Here is a 22,219-nt window from a genome sequence, read left to right on the forward strand (position 1 = left end):
AGACCAAATACACTTATTTCAATGGTTAGTGTGTAACTGACATACCTTTAATTGTGTTATGTATAGAATTGACTAACAAAGTCAGTACTTTGCTGCCTTTATTTAGTTCTGTGCTGAGCTGGGATCATAATTTAATCTTTTACAAAGGATATGCACTTTCTTGAATGGCAGTTTCTCATTCTGTGGTGATGATATCTGAGTGCATCTCAAGCACTTCACCAGCCTGGATTGTACTGTTGTGTATGCAGAACTCAATTTTTCAGCTCAGGTGCTCTTCTGCTAAGCTAAAAAGTTCTATGTGATGAGTTCATGCAAATGTGTAGCCATTCTGGATCTTGGAGCAGAATCAGTAGGATCAATAAGTGCTTCAATGAACAAAATATCTGCAGTAATTAATGAAGCAATGAAGTAGGAAAACCCACATGGGTTTGATAGGACATTGCTTTCTCAGTGACCCTGCACAGTTCACATCACTTTTTCAGTTTGCCTTCTGTAAAGTGAAGCTCCTCCATACGGGAGCTTTTGGTAGGATCTTTTTTCCTGGTCATCAGATACTTGAAAGATCAGAATTTCTATTAGGGATGTAGGAGAGGAAGTCAAGACCTGAAGCTCCCTTTACTATTGTGTGATCACTTAAGTCTACAGAACTGATAATTGTTAGCTGGCTTTGAAATTGCAGGCCTTCCTGCTGCCTATCCCTAGCTGAGTGTTCAGAATAGTGTGGTTTTTCTTGCTTTTTTGTCTGTCACTGTCTGCCATTGTTCTGACTAGACACTGGAAATGATGTAGCTTGTCACCTGCCAGCCACTTCTCCTCTGACAATTCAGCTCTTCTGATGGTCACAAAAAGTTCTTTATAACACCTGCATAAAAGTCTTCCTTATTACTATAAAAGATTCCTTATTACTGTAGAAGGATCTAGGATTTAATGTCTGAGCAGAGTGAAGAACTCTCGCTCCTAGTCAAAAATCACATAATTTTTTTAGTTTCATTCTCTTCCATTTTCAATGAAAAATCTGAGGGTGAATGTAGGAACACACTTTATGGTAATTGGGAGTGGGGCTGTGGCTGAGCCTCATCCCTAATAGGCTACAGCTGTGAGAAGCAGGTGACAAGCATTAAAAGCAACGAGACAAGGAGTGCTGAGGTGCACTGACCGATCACCAAAGGGAGCAGAGGGCCCACAGGTGCAGTGCATTAACATGGAGGGGTATAAAAGGTTGGGACAAAGACCAAGAAGGGTGGATGCCTGTAGCCTGCTGAAGGGCTATGATGTTTTTCCTGTATGGGCAGACACCTGAAGCCTTCTGGTGAGGTAAGGTGTTGCTCTGTATGGGGAAATGCTTAAAACCTTCTGAAATTGCTTGGTGGTGCTCTGTGTGTCGTGGCTGGCTCAACTGCAGCATGTGCTGGGACAGGTGAAAGTGAGAGGTGGCCTCAGTTATGCCTTCCTTGAGATTGTCAAGAAATGAGACTGAGGTAGCTGACGGCTGCAGACAAGGATTCTGTGATGAGATTTTAGATTACTTTAATGCTGTGGGGTGTATTAGGAGCCTACAATTACTTAGTTATGTTCTAATAAGCAGCACATTTGGCACCTTTTAGATATCTGAAGGTATGTGTTCTGTTTTCATTTTCCACTGGAGTCAATTTGAAGTCCCATTGACTCAAGTTTGGAATTAGGGCAAACCTAATAACCTGCTGATTCTGTACTTATTCAAGTAGGAATATGAAAACAGAGAGAACTAGGGCAAATTAAATAACCTGCTGATTCTGCCTGTAGTATTCATCTGGGAATGTCTATAGAGAAAATACTTTTCATGAATTCTTATTTTTATTGCCACGATCATCTTCACTATAATTATTCATTAATTTAATATGTGCCTTATGAACCATGCTGGAAGAGTGAAGTTATATGACTAATTTTGTCTTAAATGTAAGACTCTTTGTGATTTGAGAGAAAACCTGATTTCCCAAACAAATGGATGGTGCAGAATCACATTTGCAGTTGCTGCCACTACAAATTGTGAAACAGTGGATTTTGCCTATGGAAGTGTAACACCCCAAAAATGTTACACAGGTGTGTAAGTCACAGGTTGTTTTTAGACTGTGGCACATTGCACAGGGTCTTGAAATGAGAACATTTGACTTTTTGGTTTTGTCTAGAGAAAGGGCTTTGCATTGCTTAAAGGCGGGGAAACTTGATTGATTCTTCCCATAGTGCTGTCTTTTTATAATTAAGTGAATGTGCACAGCCATTAAGGAGGTCACTGGCATTACCCTATGCACCTGAAATGTGTATCACAGTTCCAAAATCCCTGAATTACAATTTAATTTCCAGTGCAGAATGACCTTCTTGTTCATCTTCTTTCTCTTTCGTGCTTTTTAGCTTTAACAAAAAGCATTTTAAAATGGCATTTTTCTCAAAGGAGGTATTTCCACTAAGAAAAGGTTCTTTGAGAAAGATTGCATGTATGTAATATAAACTATATGTATATCTTTCATTTGAATGTGTATAGAAAATGACAGAATTAGTGACTAGACATGGAGTGAAGATCTGTATCTCAGTACTGTTGTTTTCTTTATTATCCTGATTCCCCTTTGTTTCTAAAGGTGACAACAGGAATCTTCACACACCTATCAGCGTTTGTACAATGGGTGTATAGAGCACAGCCTCAATGAATAGCTTTAGAATAAATTATGGTCTTGTGATGTTAAGGTGATCTTAGTTGTTAAAAAAAATGGGAGAATGGGGCTCTAATGGCAGGAAAAAAGTGCTCTTCAGCCTTAAAGATGTTATCTTCCCTGATTCTGAATCATGCAAGTGTGATAAAAGTGGTATAAAAAACCTTGGATTCCACTGGCTGTTGCGCAGCGACAGGCTTACGTTTTACATTTCAAAAGTTATTTGTGCATTTTGCGTTTGTAAAACCAGACTCTTGGGCTGGAAGGTCCAGGGACAGGAGTCAGAGAGGCAGGTGAGACCCAGCAGCTCCTTCCCAGACTGCACACGCTGCTGTGTTTAACCACAGTGATTTTCAGGTGATCCTCAGTGATCTCAGTCTGCTGGGGTGGACTGGTGCTTCCCTTAGGAAAGCAGTGGAATTCCTACAGGAGGTTTCCAGGAATGTTGGTCCTGACAGAGAGGTTACTGGTGTTGTGCATTTTGAATTTGAATTTTTTACTTATCAGAGCAGAGACAGGTGAAAATGGAGTTCAGAAACCCGTAGATGTAAGTGACTTAATTCTTAAGACTATTGTGGGGTGATATAGGAAAGATTTGTAAACAGATTTTTTCAAGAACAGATCAGTGCCTTTCTTCCACATACTTCTCAGATGAATGTTGCTCAACTTCTCAGGAGCTGATACTCTGTGATTTTTTTTTTTTCCCCTGTGATACTGCAGAAAAATAATTTCTGTAACATGACATTGCAAAGAACCTGGAAGGGTTTTTTAATAATCTGTACTTTTTCAGAGATAAATAATGGACTGTCATTCAACATTAACAAAAGATTTGTCTGGTTTAGTTGAATGTTTACTGAAGAATTCTGAATATAGATCTCACATTCTTATATAAAACATTCCTGACTTAAGTATTATGAGAAAAACATGAGAATTTTCCTGGCAGTTCACCAGAAGAAAAGATATTCAAATCACATTTTCTTTGTTGGCCTGAATCTCCACTACTTTTCTGTGAACACTGTATCTGATGTGGTAGTTTCCTGGAATTTCATTGGGGGCTTTTTGTCACTGTTCTCAGTCCAAAATACTTGAAGGAGCAGCTAGGATTAGTTAGCCTTGAATTTCTTTTTTTTTTTTTTTTTTTCTCTGTAGCAATTAAACTACTGAGTCCTGTATTACAGGAAGTTGTGCTGTAATAATAAGCAGTACAGCACAGGTTTTGGGGTTTTTTTCCCACATTACAAATTTTGAATTTATAAATGTAACAAAGAATGTGTCAGGTTTGAAGTTCTGAGAGAAATATTTTTGCACTGTTTCCTATTCAAGTTTTTATAACAAAGAAAAATCCTGTGACAGAAAGAAGTTCGAGTGATAAAAAGTTTTGACCTGGTATTTTTACAAATCCACTGACAACTGCAATTCATGTTGGCATCCAGAGGTTCTACCTATTGTTTTAGCACTGGCTGGATCTCATTCTGCCTATTTAAATATCATTTGGGTCTTTAAATACGTAAAGTCTTTCTTGCACATTACAAATACCTACACCATCCAAGTTTGCTGTTCAGGCACATCTTACCCATTGTGATACTGTGAGTCATCTTGGTGGATTTTGTAAATCTTAAGCCATGAAAGCATCCACAGTGAATCAAAGAGAAAAAAAATCCTTCCATTTTCTACCCTGTGTAAAAAAAAAAAAAATACAAACAGGAACATTCATTCAGCTCTAAGTTAATGGCACCATGGGAATTCAGAAGCAAATTCAGTGACTGGTGGCTTTCATTTATTTTTTTTGTGTTTAAGCATGGAATTTCTCTTAATTTTATTCACACTTGCATTACAAAATAACAAAAAGCAGTCAGTGATGCTGTATCTATTGTGATAGAAGTACCTCAAATTCAAGAGCATTCCTCTAAGAGCTTAGAAATATTTAGTTATTTTGATTTTTGCACTATAATTTGGGCTCATTGCTGCTTTGATAGCCTAAGTATATAAAGTGAGATGGGTACAGGTTTTGATGTTACTCAGCTTTGCTCTTCCATAGCTTCCTTATCAGAAATGTGAAAAACAGTACACAAATATGTCTTGGAAACTTGTCCTTGCCCAGTCTGAGCTCTCAGTGACTTTACACTAAGCTTTCAGTCATTAAAGAATGCAGAAAGAGATACTCAGGTTGATTAACCAAAGGACTTGGAAGAGAAAAACGTTCTTAGAAACCATATATATTTTTCTGTACAAAATTTCTAAAATATTTTGCTTTTGTAGATTTTTTACATTCAGTAGTAGCTCTGCCAATTGATGTAATAAAATAACTTATTGCAATACTCCTTTCTTGTATGTGTAGATGAGGATTGATGTCTTTTGGAGCTGATATGTTAAGCCACTGTAAAATAAGGGTTAAGTCAGAATCAGGCCCTCTGATTAGGGAAAAAAAAAAAACAACTTTAAGCTGTATTAATATTAAAACACCCTGAAATGTCAAGAAATAAACAGGCTTCATCTTGCCCACTACTATATAATGCTACTTTGCAGTCTTTATAGAAATCCCCTTTTCCATTCGTTTGTATAGAAAGATCTTGTCAGCACAAAAGTGACTGGTGGGAAGCTTTGCCTGCTTGTCTCTTAGTCCTGTGGGCTGCAAAACTACTTTTTCCATTCTTCAGTTTCTCTCTTTTGTAGGGTCATGGTAAGAATGTGCAATGCTATTTTCCCTTACAAAATTATGAATTAATGGCTAAAAAAGGTTAATATTTTAACCCCACTCTGACCCCCATTGATCAGATTACCTATTCTGTATTAGAATGCTTGCCCTCTGAAAATAGACTGTCAAGTATTTTTGTCATCTATGCGTTTGAATCAATCTTTGCACTCCTTTGGTTATTCTTAGATAGACATTAAGAGCACAGGCTTTTAAATCCCAGCTCAGTATGGGCAGTTTGCATCTTCTCCAACCAGCCTGAGTCCTCAGTGTCAATATAACAGCTATGAATGTACTGCACTCAAAACTTATGCTCAGGGAATTGTAAAAAATAAAGCACTATGGCACTTAAAAGCTATGAACTGTCAGGACAAAATATGCTGTGCACTTTTAATTTCATCTGTTTCTGGATATCCATTATGAAGTAGGTTTTAATTACATGATCATATATTACTTTATCATTGAGCTTTCTGCCTCCTTCAGTGCATAGCCTGGATAATAAGTTCTTCAATATTTGGTTTTCTATTTGCTGTTCAGTTTGTAGCCCTGAGCCTTATTCATTGTCCATAATAAAATCTCTGAAGAGGAATCAGTAATATTTCCCAGGCTTTTCTAAGGTTTTCATAGACACAACACCTGAGCTGCTGTGCAAATATTGAAAATTGCACAATGCCTATGTGAGATGCTCTCATTCACAGTGAGAACTGAGGCAAGAGACACTGCAGGTGACAACATTCCCTGAGTGCCCATCTGAAGTTTTTTCTGAGTGCTTCACAGATAACACCACGCGCTCCAAGCCTCCACTGGCACTTCAAAGCACAGCTGGCTCTGTGTTCTGGGATTTCTATCACAGTGCTCTCTCCAAACAAATATTCAGAGCATCATTAGGAATGACCACCCGGAAAATGCCTGTCTTGAAAAACCTGAGCAAAATCGTGTTGGGTTTTTAGGTGTTGCAGGGTGAAGAGAGAGGCAAGAATCTTGACCTCATGTTCAGAAGGCTTGGTTTATTATTTTATGATATATTACATTATTACTATGCTAATAGGAATAGAGAGAAAAGTTCTCAGAAGCTTGCTAAGCTAAGAATAGAAAAAAAGAATGAATAAACAAAGGAGCTCTCTCTGATTCTGTCCCAGAGAGAGCTTGGTCCTTGATTGGCCATTAATTGTACACATCCAACATGAGCCAATCACAGATGCACCTGTTGCATCCCACAGCAGCAGATAATCAATGTTTACATTCTTTTTCTGGGGCCTCAGGTTCCCAGAAGGAAAAATCCTGAGGAAAGGATTTTTATGAAAAGATGCTGGTGACATTTAGGATAGAAGGGAATAGAGTATATTTCTTCATTCAGCTCTCCTTGCTCTGAGGTACACCCCACTTGTTTTCAGCGAGGGCAGATGCTCTGCTCACTGGCACAGCAGCTTTCTGTGCTACTCAGTCATTACTTCTGGCTAAGAATAGTCCTCTGTGTGCAGATCAAGTGAGGGAAGCTCTGGAGAGAATTGCATTAAACTGTGTAATTAAAGGCTATATCCTCCCCTATATGAATAAAGTAGATGGATCTCAGTTATGCAAGAACCCTTATGTCTCAGAGCTGCTATTTTTGACTTTGCAACCTAGAGAACATTCTTTTAAGCTAGTAAAATAGGCAGTGTGTATTTTTGTTTTCTCTTAAGTTTTTAAGACTCTTCTCCCACACAGCCATCCCAGCCGTTGTGTTTTCTGTGGTTGAGTGAGGAAGCTGCCTTTCTGCAGGGCCCATTCCAGCAGGGAATTTGCTGAGGGACTGACACATTCCCTGCTCCAAACCTGAGTGGCTGGACCTAGCACAGGTTACAGAGTTTGGAGTTACAGGGAGGACCTACTGAGGCTGAAGTTAAAGGGCTTTCAGGAATTTAGTGGTAAAACTCAAGACATCTCCACTAATGCTGTGCAGCATGCACTTTTTAGGAAACATTTGCAATTTGAGCAAATTCTGATGGGTTTTCAAAGGGTTAGCAAAAGGCTTAAACCCAAAAGTCAAGTTACTCCTGCCCAAATGGTTTTTATATGTCTGCTTCAAAATAAGACTGAAGTCAGAAGGAATCAGAATGGAAATGAAACTTACTCAGAGCTCGCTTGGGGATATACTACTGCTAACATAAATGTCAGATTTTCTGTTGAGATATTTGGGGTTTTTTTTATTAAATCAAATACAGTCTTTTAAGACTGAAAAAGAGGACTGACTTACTATACTGGGTCACTCTATTTTCAGTAATTACAGTAATCAACGTTCCTCTGTAGTAAATGTGTCTTTTAAAGAAAAAAATTTTGAAAGCCACCTGAAAGTCTTACACAAAATCGTTTCAATACATTTCAGAACCATTTTCCCAATGAAATGAGTTTTTTAGGACTAAAATATAGACATAGTATTTGCATGTCTGCTTATCAGTGTTGCCATTTAAAAAATGGCCTAAAACTATGTCTTAAACCTGTAAATTTTATGTAAGGAGTAGTGTGGCCATAATAAAATATTCTGTACACAAGAGCCAAAAATTAAGTATTAATCTTTGACATGATCAGACAACATTTTTAAGACACTTCTGCCTTTATACATGCCACATTTATTAATGTTCTAGGACCTTTGAACACACCTTTGGCATTTTTCCTCCTTATTTAGAGATTGTAACTTTCTCTGCTTGCAGAACTAGATGCTCTTTCTTTCCCTGTGTGTTAAAAACTATAAAGGTTAGAAATATTTATTTTCCTTTTTCCTTTCCATGCTTTATCTTGTATCCACTATGTAGTAGTTTTCTGGAAAGAATACAAATAAGGAGCTTTTAGGGCAGGAGGTGAATACAGAATAAAGTCACAGTCAAATTCCTACTAAATTTCTTTCTTATCACTTAATTCACAGATGGTCCCACTGTATTTGATTGGAATATTTATATGAATAATTTTATCCCCTTGATCTCCAGTATAATTTAATGTATGTATTATGCTGCAGATAACCAGCCTTATTTTAATAGTACAATATGGCTGTTTACAAGCATGATTATCTTATATGTTACCTTGTGGTATTTTAATCATCCAGTGACTTTTTCAGGAATGTTAAATGTTATTACTCCCACTGACTTAAATGGGACTATGTGTGTTAGAATGAAGGAAAAGTTTTTAAAATAAAAAAGTTCAGTAATCTATAAAGAATTAAAATTTTGGTTTAAGTAGAATCAGATACAAACTAAACTGCAGAATCATAGAGGACCAATGAAAGTATTTACAGTTTTAGAGAAAGCTATCCATGTTTTTACATATAATAAATGCTGTGCCTGGTATGTAGTCTAATTAGATTCATCTTTAGAAATGCCTTTTTTAATGAATAATGACCTTAAGCTCAGATGTCTGTATGCATATAAATTTTCTTCAGGCTCAATGTATGTGTCATTTACCACCTTTCTGTTACATTTTCTGTGAAAGAATTCCAGTGCTGTTTCTTCAGGAAAGCTTAAATTCTACAGCAAAATAGTACCAGTCAGAAATCAGAGTCCTATGTAACATCCCTAAAGGCTGTTTTTTGCTAAGCAGTGAAGGGAGTATAATTTAATACACTATGATTTTACTGTCATTTAAAATATGTCCCCAGCTCAGCAGTAGTGCTCTGCAAACTTCATGTTTTTCTTTTTGGAACATGGGAGATATATACCAAGAGTGAAAGGGAAGTTTAGTGAACTGAGGGGATAATAGAATATCAACAAAAATATGTTGGCACTCCATCACCATTAAATCTACTATCTACACTGCTCAGACCTCTCAGATTTGTGATTGCAACATTCATGCAGTTCATAAACTGGCTAAAAACTGCTCAGTTTAATACATTTATAGAAAGCAATTTGTCCTAAATGTGATTTTACAAAGATTGCGAAATTAAAAAAAAAAATAATTGAAATTAAAGGCAATACTTCCCTTATTAACCACAGGCTATTTAACAACTGTTAATGTGTTTAATGTGTTAAAAACTGTTAACAGGTTTTTTTAAACTGTTAATTTTAAAAAGTTAATGTTAACTGTTTTACAATTGTTAATGTGCCATCTCTGGGAATTATAACAGTCAGATTAAAAATTAGTATTTTTTGCCCTATCAGCTACAGCAGAAGAGGACATGTGACTCTTACATGTCTGTGAATTTCTGTCTATGTAGATGTGATTTATTCCTGCAAGCATTAATTATTATCAGTGTTCTAGCCAGAACAAAAAATATATAAGGGATTTATTAGTGATGTTAGGAAATCTTTCAGTGATTTGGAAAATGTTTTCTCTCTTTCAAAGGAGTTTTCAAAGTACTTAAGGTAAAAGTTGTCTCTTGATAAACCTGCTAGCCTCATTGTACTATATCTTAATGAAAATAATTTTCTGTGAGTCAGTAGCATCACTTTTAAATCAAATCTTGGGAAACCTCTTTGTAATGAAGTTTTTGTAGCTGTTAAAAGTATTTCTGAGAGTCTTCCTTTTCCCTGCATTCAAAAGAGATTCCTGAATGTATTAATTCTTCTATGCTTTTCAGCTAGATGTCAATATGACTTGGTGTTTTCTTTGAGTTTATGCAAGAGACAGCCTGGAAAACTGTTGACAAAATAAAAGACTGGCAATATTGTTGAAGCAAACCTTTGCTAACCAAATAAATGATATCAGGAAAATAATGTAACAAAAATACGTGAAGTTTTATTAGGTATCATAGTAGTATATAATGTTTCAGCAAATTATTGGTCCCTGATTTTGTTGTGCACTGCCTGTCTCTAAAGAAAGAGCAAAAGGCTCACCATGAGTTTCTCCTTTCACTTCTTACTGCTTTTTTTTTTATTAATAAGAGCTGTATGATACTTAATATACAGCCAGCTGCAAGTTCTCTTCCAAAATGTTGGGTTCCTTCACAAAATAATTTAAATGGTGATAGTGACCTTTGCTCCTTGGGTTTGCAGTTGGGTTTTGTTTTTGCAGAACTGGCTGGAGTTGAGAAAAACTTATTATGGAACAAGACTTTTAGGCTTTGGACCCTGATATTATTTCTTCTTTAGAAACTGGATCCTTCATAAATGGTTACATCAGATTAAGGGTAGGCATCTGGAAGCATAAAATGGAAAAAAAAAAAAAAGGAGAGATGAAGAACTGAGAAGTAATTAAGTTCTGGAAATGGGATTTGGAACTGCTATTTTATTTTCACTATTCTATTGCAAGTTCTTTATATATCTCAAGTATTTAATCTTCCTCATAGTTTTTCATCCCTGAAATAAGGTTAATAATATTCACTGTCTCCTCTCCCATTCCCTGTCTTTTTTGTTTAGTGATGTCTGAGGTTTAAGAACAAATTTCATTATATTTTTTGCCAATACCTACTGCAAGAGGAGTGAATCTTACTTATGGTTTTAGATGTGACATTATGCACAATATTGAGCTGTAGTTGAGATACAAACATTGGAGCAAAAATTATTAATAAATTATTGTAATGTAGGGTATTCCAGATTGCTTTAGGGGTAACTAAATTCCTGATGTATTCATACGTATTCTTTATAAACAAATGTTCTTCTTTGGAATATCCATTTTTGGTCTGGTTTGTGGCTTATTTCTGATAAAATGACATGGCAACAAGATCTGTTGAGTAAAAACTGTTTATTTATTAAGAGGTACTAAAAAATGTGACATCAAGACAGTTTTAATTTTATCTACTTTGCAAGCAAAAGCAAAGATGCTTTCTGGAAATGAATTGAAAACCTCCTAAAATATGTGTACAAAGTGTGTTTTATTGGGATAAATGTCAGCAGAGAAGAATTTTCTGAGGTGTACTGCACTCTAATGGTACTTGCTGATGGCATTCTATGAAGGATTTTAAATCTTTCCAGCAGAAATAATTTACAAAATGTCACAGAATGTAAAGCTTTGTGGTGGCAAAAAGGTGTAGGGGAGAAACAGTGATTTTTTTTTTTCTTAATACCTGGTTAGGCTAAGGCTATTCTGAACAATACAGACTGATTAGTTGGTAAAGAGGAAAGAAAAGCACTTTTGTAAGCTTCCAGATTTTGGTTCTTCTGCTAGTAAGAATTTGCCTAGAAGCATAAGATGAATTTGTTCGTCCGTGTTTGAATTGAAATGAAGATCTGATTTTCATCAATGTAACAGTGGAATGATTCTCCTCAGGCAGTCTTTGAAAGCAAGGGAGTATTCTTTCTGATTTCAGAAATTTTTGGATCAAGGGGTTTGGTTCTCCCTCAGACTGCTTTAACTCTCTGCCATAGAGTTTTAGATGTATTCTTTTTCATGAGAAATGTAGCCAAATGTGTTGCTTTTGCTAACAATTTATAAAACAGGTTGTGCAGAAATAATTTCTATCTGATCTTTCTATGATGAAATAATGTCATAATAATGGATTTCAAGGGTTTGTAGCTTTAATGACTTTACTATAGCATTTGATATCACAGAGGCCTCGTGAGGATATCTTGAGATAGCAGTTGGACAGTAAATGAGCAAGTCATTCACTTGTTTTTCATGCAGAATGAGTAGTTGTTTTTAAAAGGATGGCTAGACAGTTCAAATGACCATGTGAAAATGTGTAGGTGGGACTGACCAGACAGTCCAGTTCCACACTGTTTGCCATTTGGATTAAATGACCAGACAGAGAGTGAATGACACCTGTGTCATAGCAGAGGATCACCTACTGAAAATGCAAAATCCACAGGGGGGAAAAAAAAAGTATTGGTTAAACTTATGTGAAAGGGAATCCTAGGTTGCATTCCAGTTCCTGTGGTGTTAGATATCATCAGGTATTAGAGAGCTATGAAGGGGCACTGATGTGCCAGCTCCTTTCTGTGGGGGCACCTGCATGATGGATGCAGCTGAACTGCACAGCCAAGCCAGGCCTGTGAATGGGATCTCAAGGAAAGGGTGATACACAAAATTCTGTCTAGTGACAGAGATCCCAGAATGGGCAATCCGCAGTGCTGACCCAATGTTCTCAGTTTCAGCTGGATTTTAAGCAGGATGACAAGGGGGTTGGAGAAAGCAAAGCACTTTGGCTGAATGAGATGTCAGCAAGTCTGTGTTTGCAGGAGGGAGCATGGAGAATTCACTCCCTGAAATCTGTGATCAAGTCTGCTGTACGTGGAAACTCCTAATCAGAGGAGAACTAAAGCATTGTCTATGTCTTACATGTTTAATTGTTAATGGAATAAAAAAAGAAAAAGAATAATGAAAGAACTGGTTACTCTGTACTGTTGAAGAGATTACTGGGGTTTGAAATAATATATTATTGAGTAGAATAATATTGATATTATCAATTTATTTTATCTTCAAAATCTTTTTACTCTGATATTTTAATTTAACTAGGTAGTGAGGAAATAAATCTGTAGCTTTGAAGATCATAGTACTGCTCCGTTACCTCCTCTGGAAAAAGTAAATCTTTGTTATACTTTACAGATGTACTCAAACATGCTTTTAAATGGAAGTAGTCATCATCATAACAAGATTTTGAGTTTTTCTAGACAGAGAGTACTTACCTCCCATGATGTCTGTAGGAATTTGCTGGCAAACTGAGTGCATCCCGTTCCTTTCCCTTTCCTTGTCACAGCTGTGAATGCTGCCACTATGGGATTGCTGGAGGTAGCATACACATCTCATGGAATAGTTTATGGTGTACCTAATACACCATTCCTAGAAAAAAAATAAAGCACTCTTTGAAACATCTACTAATCTCAGGCAAAATGTTGCATTCCCAAAATCTGATGAATGTATTTTTTTAAATTGCTGGTAAGATTTACATTTGCCCAAAATATGTTGCTACTTTTGATCAGCTATTTTCACTGATGGTTTTGGACAAGAAATTGAATGTTCAGTTTCTTTAGTATAAAATATATATTTCTTTTATTGGAAACATATGAAGTAATTTTTCCTCTGTTTTATCTATTCATCAAGATATATTGTAGTGCAATTCTATTTCAGCAAATGATGATGCAGCGTTTTTTATTTGTGGGGGAACAGGGGAAGACAAGCATTTTTATCTACTGAAATTGCTTACTTGCAAAGAAAATGTTGGGAGTCTGGAGGAATTTATCAAGTTGTTTCTGTGCTCTTTTCATAAATAGGTTTTTAGCAGAAGCTATTCATTAGAAGAAATTTGGGGATGCTTAAGGAAAACATGGTAGTGGGAGGGATAAGATTGTATGTTTATTTAGGATTTCCATGTGCCTTCTTTAAAAAGTCTTCAAAATATATATATTTCAAGTTGTAAAAAAGAGTTGCATGGTCACAAGGTTTGGGACTTGGAATTCTGATTTAGTTATTTTTTTCAATAATTTCTTTAAGGATAATACTAAATTGTGGAGTAGTATTTAAATCACACATGTCAACAATGAAAGACATAAATCTCTGGTAGGTTATCTTCGCAAAAACTGTGTCCTCTACTCAGATCCTCTGAGTAATAAACTGCGCTCTGTAATTTCACTCAGGAGCCAACTAGGGAGAGAATAAAATCTTAAATGTTTTATACTCACCCATTAATTGATAATAACATGCTACCTTTCAGATATATCAGGCCTGTAGTTCTTATAACTGGGGACTGTATTTGATTTTTTAAGTTCAGTCTTCTTTAAATGTCAGTGGACATGATTGTGATACCCAATTTCTACCTGGAACTACTTTCTCTTATAAAAGTACTAACTGACTTGACTTTATTTCCTCTAATCTCTATGCAAAGATGTTGAGGAGGATTAGGTTATTCTTGGGTGAAATATAATTTTATTGTATTTTTAGAAATTTTATTATATAAAAATCTTTCATGAGCTACCTGACTTAAGCAGCATGACTGTTAAAACTTTCTAAGTATGCTCAGGAGCAGAGTTTTGGTTTTTTTTCTTTTTTTAAAATAAATCCTCTTGAGAGGTCACCTTCTCTCTGTGCCTGAAGTGAACCTGAAGGACTTTTAGCTTGTGGTTTATCCTGTGTTTGCAGTGCTTTCAGAATACAAGACTTAATGGGTTAGTGGGTTCTGTGCTAAATGACTTTTTGGTATAAAATTTTCATTGCACTTAAATCCATGAGAGTTTTGCCATTCCTGTTGTTTGTTTGTGGAATTAATGGTATGGTTGCACCCATTCTGACACATGAGACTTCTCCAGGGTCCAAGAGTGACTAAAACAATTTGGCAGCATTTATGCACCTCATGATCTGAAATGCTTGAAAATTGTCTTAGTTGTTCTTTGCATTTGCATTATTCCTCCTGGTATATGCCTGGAACAGAAGTTACCTAGTTTGCTGAGGGAATGTAGACACAGATTTTTTTATTTAATATCTGAATTAGATTTATAGATAAGATCAAATGGAGTTTTTTTTAAGATTTTTTTCTTCAAGGATCTTGTTGATTTGGCTCTCTTATGAGAATAATCATTATTTTCCTGCACTTCCCTTTTTGAAAACACAGAATATTTTTATTTGAATGTATGTTCCACTTATGGAGAAAAGGCTATATTCAGAAGTATAATTACATATGAAAGAATTACAAATTAAGATAATAAAGATACACTGAAAGGAGATTTCTTACCCAATATATGTAAAATTGAAAAGGGAAGTTTAATTGTGGAACATTTCTTAATGAATGCGATATGTCTGTGAAAAGATAGAAACTGATATAACCAGTTTTATTAAAAAAAAGAAAGCAGTACCTGCTTCTTTTTATGGAGACAGACCAGAATTCTAAATGAAAAAGTGAAGGAGGTATTTTAAGCTCATTGATTAAAGGCCAGTCCAGGAGCCAAGGAAAATGAAGGAAATCTACCACTCAGGTGTACCCTTGAAAGCAGCAAAATGGGATTCTGGCTATTGTAAGAGATGAGATTGCTGTGAATGCAGTACAAGAGCTCTCTAAGGGGTAAGACTTTCACACTGGCCATTTCAACGAGTAGCCATTCCTCAGGAAATTGTCCAAGAAACTAACCATATGGCCAGTCTGGGCCACAGGAAAAAATAGTAGTAAATCAGCAGGATGCAGTTGGACTATATATTCTTTGACTCAGAACAGGTGCTTTCACATTATATTTAGGGCCTGTCCAAGAACTAAGACTTGAACAGCAATGCTCAGGTCAGAATTTGATAGCAGCACTGAGTGTCTCTTATCTTGGAAAGGCAAGCCCATAGAGCAGCATTTTCCTGGAGGTTATCCTGGTGCTTCATCTCGTAAAAGGCAAAGGTTATTCTGCTTTGTGTTTATTTGTTTATCAACTGAAATAGGTCCTCCTCCAATTTACATTTATCTTTTTGCTCCTCTGTTACCTCTACAGTTCTGTCTTATTTTCTCAGTCCTCTTGTTTGTGCTCCTTTTGCTTGGTCTTGAAGTCTCTTTGCCATTAGATATTAAATAAATTAACTGAAAACAGACAAGTCTAGTAACATTCCATGGTTTTGTGCCTTGCTTTTCCAACAGGATTGGTTCAGATTTCTGAATTTTTGGATCAGAGCAACCAACTTTCTATCAGGATAAAAGTCCATCATGATAGATGCATTTGTCCTCATTTCCATCTAAGCTTCTGCTGAATAGTTGTTTTGGCTGGGTGAGTGTGAAGCTTGTAAAGATGATGATTTAGTCTGAATTGAGCAGCTACATTTTGGAAGCCGGTGGTGTGTACACATACTACAAAACCAGTGTCTCTAAGCATCCCACCTTGTGTTAATTCAGTGCTACAACTTGGATTTTTATCTGCCACAAATCTCCTGCTCTAGGAAGATACCAGTTGAATAGGCCCAGGTTCCTTTAGAATTTCACCCAGAGCCTTCAGGTCAGTGTAAACATCTGTTGGAATTTCATGCTAACTTTGCTACTTGACCGTGACTATGTGCTTCCTATTGATTCTGCTCACAATTGTGTGCCAAAAAATGCCATATAATCCTCGGTTCAGCACTCCTGCAATCTGCTATTGGAATCTGTCAGCTGCACTCCTTTAATTGCAATGCTCCTACTTCACATGCCATTTCAATTTAAGAAGATACACCTGTTACTATCCATTATTATTCTTTTCTTTTTGTTAATGAATATAATACTCATCTTGTGTTGATCACATTTTCCAGAAATGACAGGATGTCTGAGATTCTCATGAACTTTCCTTTTAGCATTCCCCGTTTTTCACATCGCCTGATTTGCATTGCTGATTTGTTCTGGATGTTGAACTACATTCCACTAAAATTTCCTCCCTCACATATTTGATTCTTATTCCCAGTCAGAATTACTCATATTCCTTATTGAATGTTATTAAACACAGTAATAAAAGTATGGGAATGTATGTAGCAATCATAATTGGTTTTAGATGGCCTGTGTTACTGCAGATGGCCTCTACAGGTTTGAAGGGTTGACAGGAAATATTTTATTCCTTTACAATCTCCTTGAGTGCCCTACCTCTCCTGTTACTGCTATGTCTTCCAATTTCTTTTCCTTAAAATCTGTTCCTTCTCCATTTGCTGTGTGGTGATCTTTTCCAGTTTTTAGTGATTTGGCCTCTTTCAACCTTCCCAGTTCTACCCCCAGCCCCTTTTTCTATAAAGATCTGGCTAAGGGGTTAACTGTTTTCAAGGGGCTCACAGTTCCTTATTCAGTATATTTATTCTTTTGCATATTTTTTTTTCCCTTTGAACCACTCTCTCTAGAATTTGGTCACTCATAATGATTTTTTTCTCACCCACAGTGAAACCTTTGAAGCTGTGTGTGGAAGAGTAAACTCTTTCTACCTTAAGCTGTAATTTCATTCAACTTCCTTTTACTGCTGTCTCCAAAGGTGGGATTTTAGAGCGCTTTAACATAGTGGTGTGTTGTAATGCTGCCTATTGTAATGCATAATACACTTTATTAAATATATATGATACAGTTTCTTATAAATGTACTTAGGAAGTGACACAAATTGAACAGCAGAGCACCAGGATCTCCTGCTCAAAGTCGCTAATGCCGTTCATAAGAGAAATCCGTATGCAGTACTACAGAGCTCTCATGCCTTGGAAATCATGCTGAAAACAAAGCTGAACACTTGCTGTAGTGGAAAAGTTTGATTTAAACTGCCAACAGAAGCTCCTTTGGGAGCCCACGTTTGGGTTGGATACAGCTGGAGCAGCACTTGGATGTTTTTCAGTGTAATGCAGCTCTGAAATGCAGCTGTTGTGGTTTCTCTCCCCCTGGGTCCCAATGTGCAGGCAGAGAGGCTTCACCAGCCTCGCAGAGGAGAGGAAATGCTCCAAGAAAGGCAGCTGCCAGGGACTTCCTTGAAATGCAATTGTCTGGGAAGATCAGCAGATAAAGGGAATTCAGGGAAATCAGCAGATAAAGGGAATGCAGTTTCATTCCTGCTGATTCTGAAGGCCGTTCACGTTGGACCTGTGGTCAAAAAACTAATGTTGCTTTTGTCTTACCACTCTATCACTGCAGTCTTAGAGGTCCAAGTAAGCTATTAATAAAAAATAAAATGCTGTAAATAAGAAACTAAGGCTTGATCTGGGGTGACTTTTTTTCCCCTCTTTAGACTCAAAATAGCTGAGGAAGTCAAACAAAATTAGTCCAAAAACCAAGGGCCAAAAGTAAGGAATTAATCAATTTTCCTGACTAGCAACACATTATGCATCACCAAGAACAAAACAGCAATGAGAAAAGGTCTAATGATGCAGCTTATAAATTGCAGATGGCTTGTTTGTGAGACGTAAAAATCGATTGCAGTCTATAAAGATTATAATGGTCTCACTGGAGGTTTGGAAACACTGTCTGTCATTAGAATTCATGAGGGGAAATATTAACCTTTCCCTCAGTAAAGATTTTATGCTCACAATGTGGAGGCCAGGTAGCCTTGCTCAGCCTGTAAGCAATTCCTGCATGAGGTGCAGAACTTCCATTGCCTTCACCTAACATTCCCATGGAAGCAGAATGTTTTCTTTTGTTTTCACTTTTATCATTGCCAAAGAAAGAATGATCTGTCCCCTAGCACTGAAAACATGAGCTAAACTGTGTTTCTAACCTGAGGTAATTATGGAGGGAGATAATCAAGATCTTCCAGTATGAGCTAAGGAAGAGAGGAACCATGCCATCCCCCAGCTCAGGAGAGAGGAGACACGTTTATCCTTTTAACATTTGATCGCCTTTATTTTAACCTTTAATTACATCAGTGGCTCTCTGTATGAGAGGGGAATTGGAGTCTATTCTGAGCTGTGAATTCTAAAAACCTGTTTCTCTATAGGGATAAATAATTTATACATTCTTGCAATCCAGCAATTTAATGAGCCCTTATGCATGAAAACAAATTTGTAGCTCTTCTTAGCTACTGCAGAGCTATTCAGTAAAAATATCTGGGGTGAAAACAGGCAGAAGCTGTGTGCAGTTTCTGGGATCTCACTTGAATTTTAAAAAATGGTGTTGCTGTGACAATTGTCTTCAGAGTAGTTAAATTACTGTTTGACTGCTATGAAGATCTGTAGCCACCAGGTATGTGTTTAGTCTGTGCTTATCCAGTGCCAGATCCTATATAATACAGACCAAACAATTCTATATTACAATTTATTAAGGAAAGGAAATTCAAAGGAAATTAAGTAACATGTAGGTCCAGGAGCTGAACAATGAAACAGAAATCAGCCTAAAGGAAAATGTGGTCTGGAGACATAGAAAACCATATTTACCATTCACATCTTTTACACTATCTCTAGATGGTCCCTACTACTGTATTATACTAATAAAAAATCCACTTCAAATAGAATTAAGTTTAATTTTGAAGCACAAACTTACTACAATATGCCTGCTGATTAAAATATGCTTCCACATAGCTAAGCTGAATTTTTTTTTAATGAAGTGATTCATCATTAGAATATTATTAAGAATTTTAATGAAATACTCCCACAGAAACATGTCTGTTGCAAGAAATATGTCATCAGAGACAATCCTCATCCTAGTTTAGAAATGGAGAGCTGTATCCCTGCAGCATCAGTAGTTTAGTGGCTAGGGCATTTATCTCCAGTGCCTTTTTTTTTTTTTTTGAGTAAATGAAATATATATGTGTGTATATATATATATATAAAATTCTCTTTAGAATAATTTTTACCTAAGTGGGCAAGTGCATCTCCTATCAACACATGAAAACAGGAACATGTGCAAAGATGAAAGGGATCTATTTTTCTTCTGGGTGAAAGCAGGCTGTAAAAGCCTCTGCATTTTTTTGCTTGAAGTGAAGTTAGTCTTAGCTCCAGTTATAAAATATTAGAGACAAGATACTTTAAAACTTAGTGTATTATTGGACATGTTCTTCTGACAAAGTCATATTCAAGGCATTTGGACTTCATTTTGGTATTTGTGAAGATGTCATTTTCCAGAAGTAGACCTATCAAGGTGCTTGAGGTGACCTGTCTCCCAAAGATGATTTTTCAATGAACAGACAGCCCCAGCTTGCGTGTGCAAAGCCTTGTCTCCATTCCTCAGAGTCCTTGCAGATTAATTTACAGTAATGTTTTAACTCCCTCTTTCCATGTAGTCATAAAGCAAGAAAAGGGGAAAAAAAACCCCACCAAAACCCAGGAGAAAAGAACAGAAAGTGTCAAAGAGTTGGTAACTTCCTGTATAAGTTTGTTTTGAAAATAATTTATATATGTCTTAGCTTTGTACAATAAGTATGTTTAAGGCAGTGTCTTTATAAATTAATGTCAGGATGTTTTAGGAATCACTTGTGTTGATGGGAAGACACCACAAGGGATATGGCCTAAGTCCTTTTAGCTATCAGATTGTGATTGTCCTTTACCATTTATGATTTGCACTAAAAGGCAAGATTTGAAGAACTCCTATATGAATGTGTGTGTCACATTTTCAAATGAAATTAATCAATTTTCAAAATCAGTTGACCCTAAATAGACCTTTATGCCAATTTTAAAAATAATTTTTATGACATCTGTTAGCCAAATCCTGGCTACATAATTTTTAATTGAAATGTATGAAAGCTTCTGGCAAGTAAAAAGGTAACCTTCTCATCTTTCAGAAGGCAGAAAAGGAACTTCCTTCCCTTCTTCAGGACATCTATATTGATATTATGATGTGAAATGGCTGCCTTGTTTCAGTTGAGTGACTTGAATGAGGGATATAGTGCCCAAATGGCTTGGTCCTTCACAATCTCTCTGGGAGCCAGCAGGTATTGGAGAAATAAGAACCTTATTGACCATTTAACATAAGCGTGGAGCTGTAACTTTTATATTACCCAAAGATGACACAGCCATTAGCATATCATTGCATCCATTAGTTTTTCTGACCACTTTGGGACTGCTGCTTACTCACCTGCAAAGGAGAATTGGTCATTCCCTGCTCTTAAAAGTATTACATAGGCAGGTTTGTGTTTTGAGGTTTTTTTTTTAATCTAGTATAGTTAAAGGGATACTCAGATGTCTACAGTATCTGAATTAGTTAGTGGTTAATCTTGTTATGTTAGAAAGAATTTGGTATATTTATCGCATTTTATAGATTTTTTTTTTTATAGCCACATTGGCTTAGGCTCTAGCAATTGGTGTTCCATAATGTTTTCCAACTGAAGAGTTTGAGACAGAAATCTCCTAAAAAAGGACAGGTAATATACTCAGTTATTTTTCTTTTAAATTAACACAGAATTCTTTCTGTCATAGCAGAATATTTATTGAGCTAAATCTTGTTTAGACAAATAACTGAAAGATACCAAAGTAACAAAATGAAGAGTGGTAGTGAATGATCACTGCTGTTATTATGCTGCAGAAATATTAATGCACAGCCTCAATATCAGTGTGCCCTCAATGAAGATGCCACTTAAGAAAGTAACAATGTTTTAGGGCTCTACTGAAAGAGTTGATATTTGTCTCTTGATCAAAAAGCATCAAAAACATGCCAATAAGCATGTGAAATCTCCATATTCTAATGATAGTGGTTATCTTTAGTTCTCTGTCTAGACCTCCTAAATGGTGCTAAGTGAATTAACAAATGCAAGGATGAGAAAAGATTCAAGCACTCTGTCCTCAATATTAATTTTTCTAGATGCCAGCAGAAGTTGTATAACCAATAAAGGAAGAAGTGCCAAGGCATATTCTCACACCTTTATACTTTGACAGCCCAGAAGTGTTAGGAGGAGAGGGGCAAGTGGCTACAGTGCCTTAACAGAGAGGCAGGCAGACAAAATGGCATTTCTTTGTGAAGCGGCTGCTAATTTCAATGCCTCCTTTTTATTACTGATTATATCCTTTCAAAACTGAACAAAATAATGAATTATTTATGGCGAGATTAGAGATGTCATTCTCATGGAGAACTATTTTATTAGAAAATAAATTCAATGGCAGACATCTGTAAGGCAAAAAAAAAAAATTGTTCACTTAATAAAGTTATTTTTTTCAGTGATGTTAAATGGCACCCAAAGAAAGAGAAGAGAATAAGAGAATAGCTCTGCTACTCACATAAAAATTTCATAGCCTTCATTTTGAGCACAAGCATATTTCTGTTTATCTTATTTCATTGTCGTTTCATACTGTATGTGGAAAGAGAGGCATAAGGATGCAAATGTGGCTGAGAACAAAAGTGGGAGAAGAACAGAATGAGTTTAAGAACACAGCAGAAATATTCAAAAAAGTAATAACAGGAAAGAGGGAAAAAAATGAGTTCCATATGCTCAGAGAGCAAGAGTGTGAAAAGAGAATTGTAAGATGATGAAAGAAAAGGTATGGACTTGTGTGCTAAAGAAACTACAGAAAGAATGTAATAGAAGAGTACTAAAGAAAAATCATATAAAATAGGGGAAAGTAATAAATAACATTACAAATACAGGGTTCTCTCCTGGATAAATAGAACCTGCTCCATTAAGTT

At 36.2% G+C, this 22,219-nt stretch overlaps 1 protein-coding gene and 1 long non-coding RNA gene across 15 annotated transcripts in view; both read left to right on the plus strand.

Moving 5' to 3' along the window:
* The window catches only part of NRXN1 (neurexin 1), a 682,260-nt gene that overhangs the window by 11,536 nt on the left and 648,505 nt on the right, over positions 1 to 22,219 (plus strand). The gene's annotated exons all lie outside the window — the stretch shown is intronic.
* LOC132071305 (uncharacterized) lies at positions 1,262 to 17,860 on the plus strand. Its single transcript, XR_009418088.1, has 3 exons — positions 1,262 to 1,314; positions 15,824 to 16,175; positions 17,076 to 17,860. It is a non-coding gene; the product is annotated as an uncharacterized LOC132071305 (long non-coding RNA).

The sequence above is a fragment of the Ammospiza nelsoni genome, chromosome 3 (genome assembly GCF_027579445.1).
Source record: "Ammospiza nelsoni isolate bAmmNel1 chromosome 3, bAmmNel1.pri, whole genome shotgun sequence".
Classification (NCBI taxonomy): domain Eukaryota; kingdom Metazoa; phylum Chordata; class Aves; order Passeriformes; family Passerellidae; genus Ammospiza; species Ammospiza nelsoni.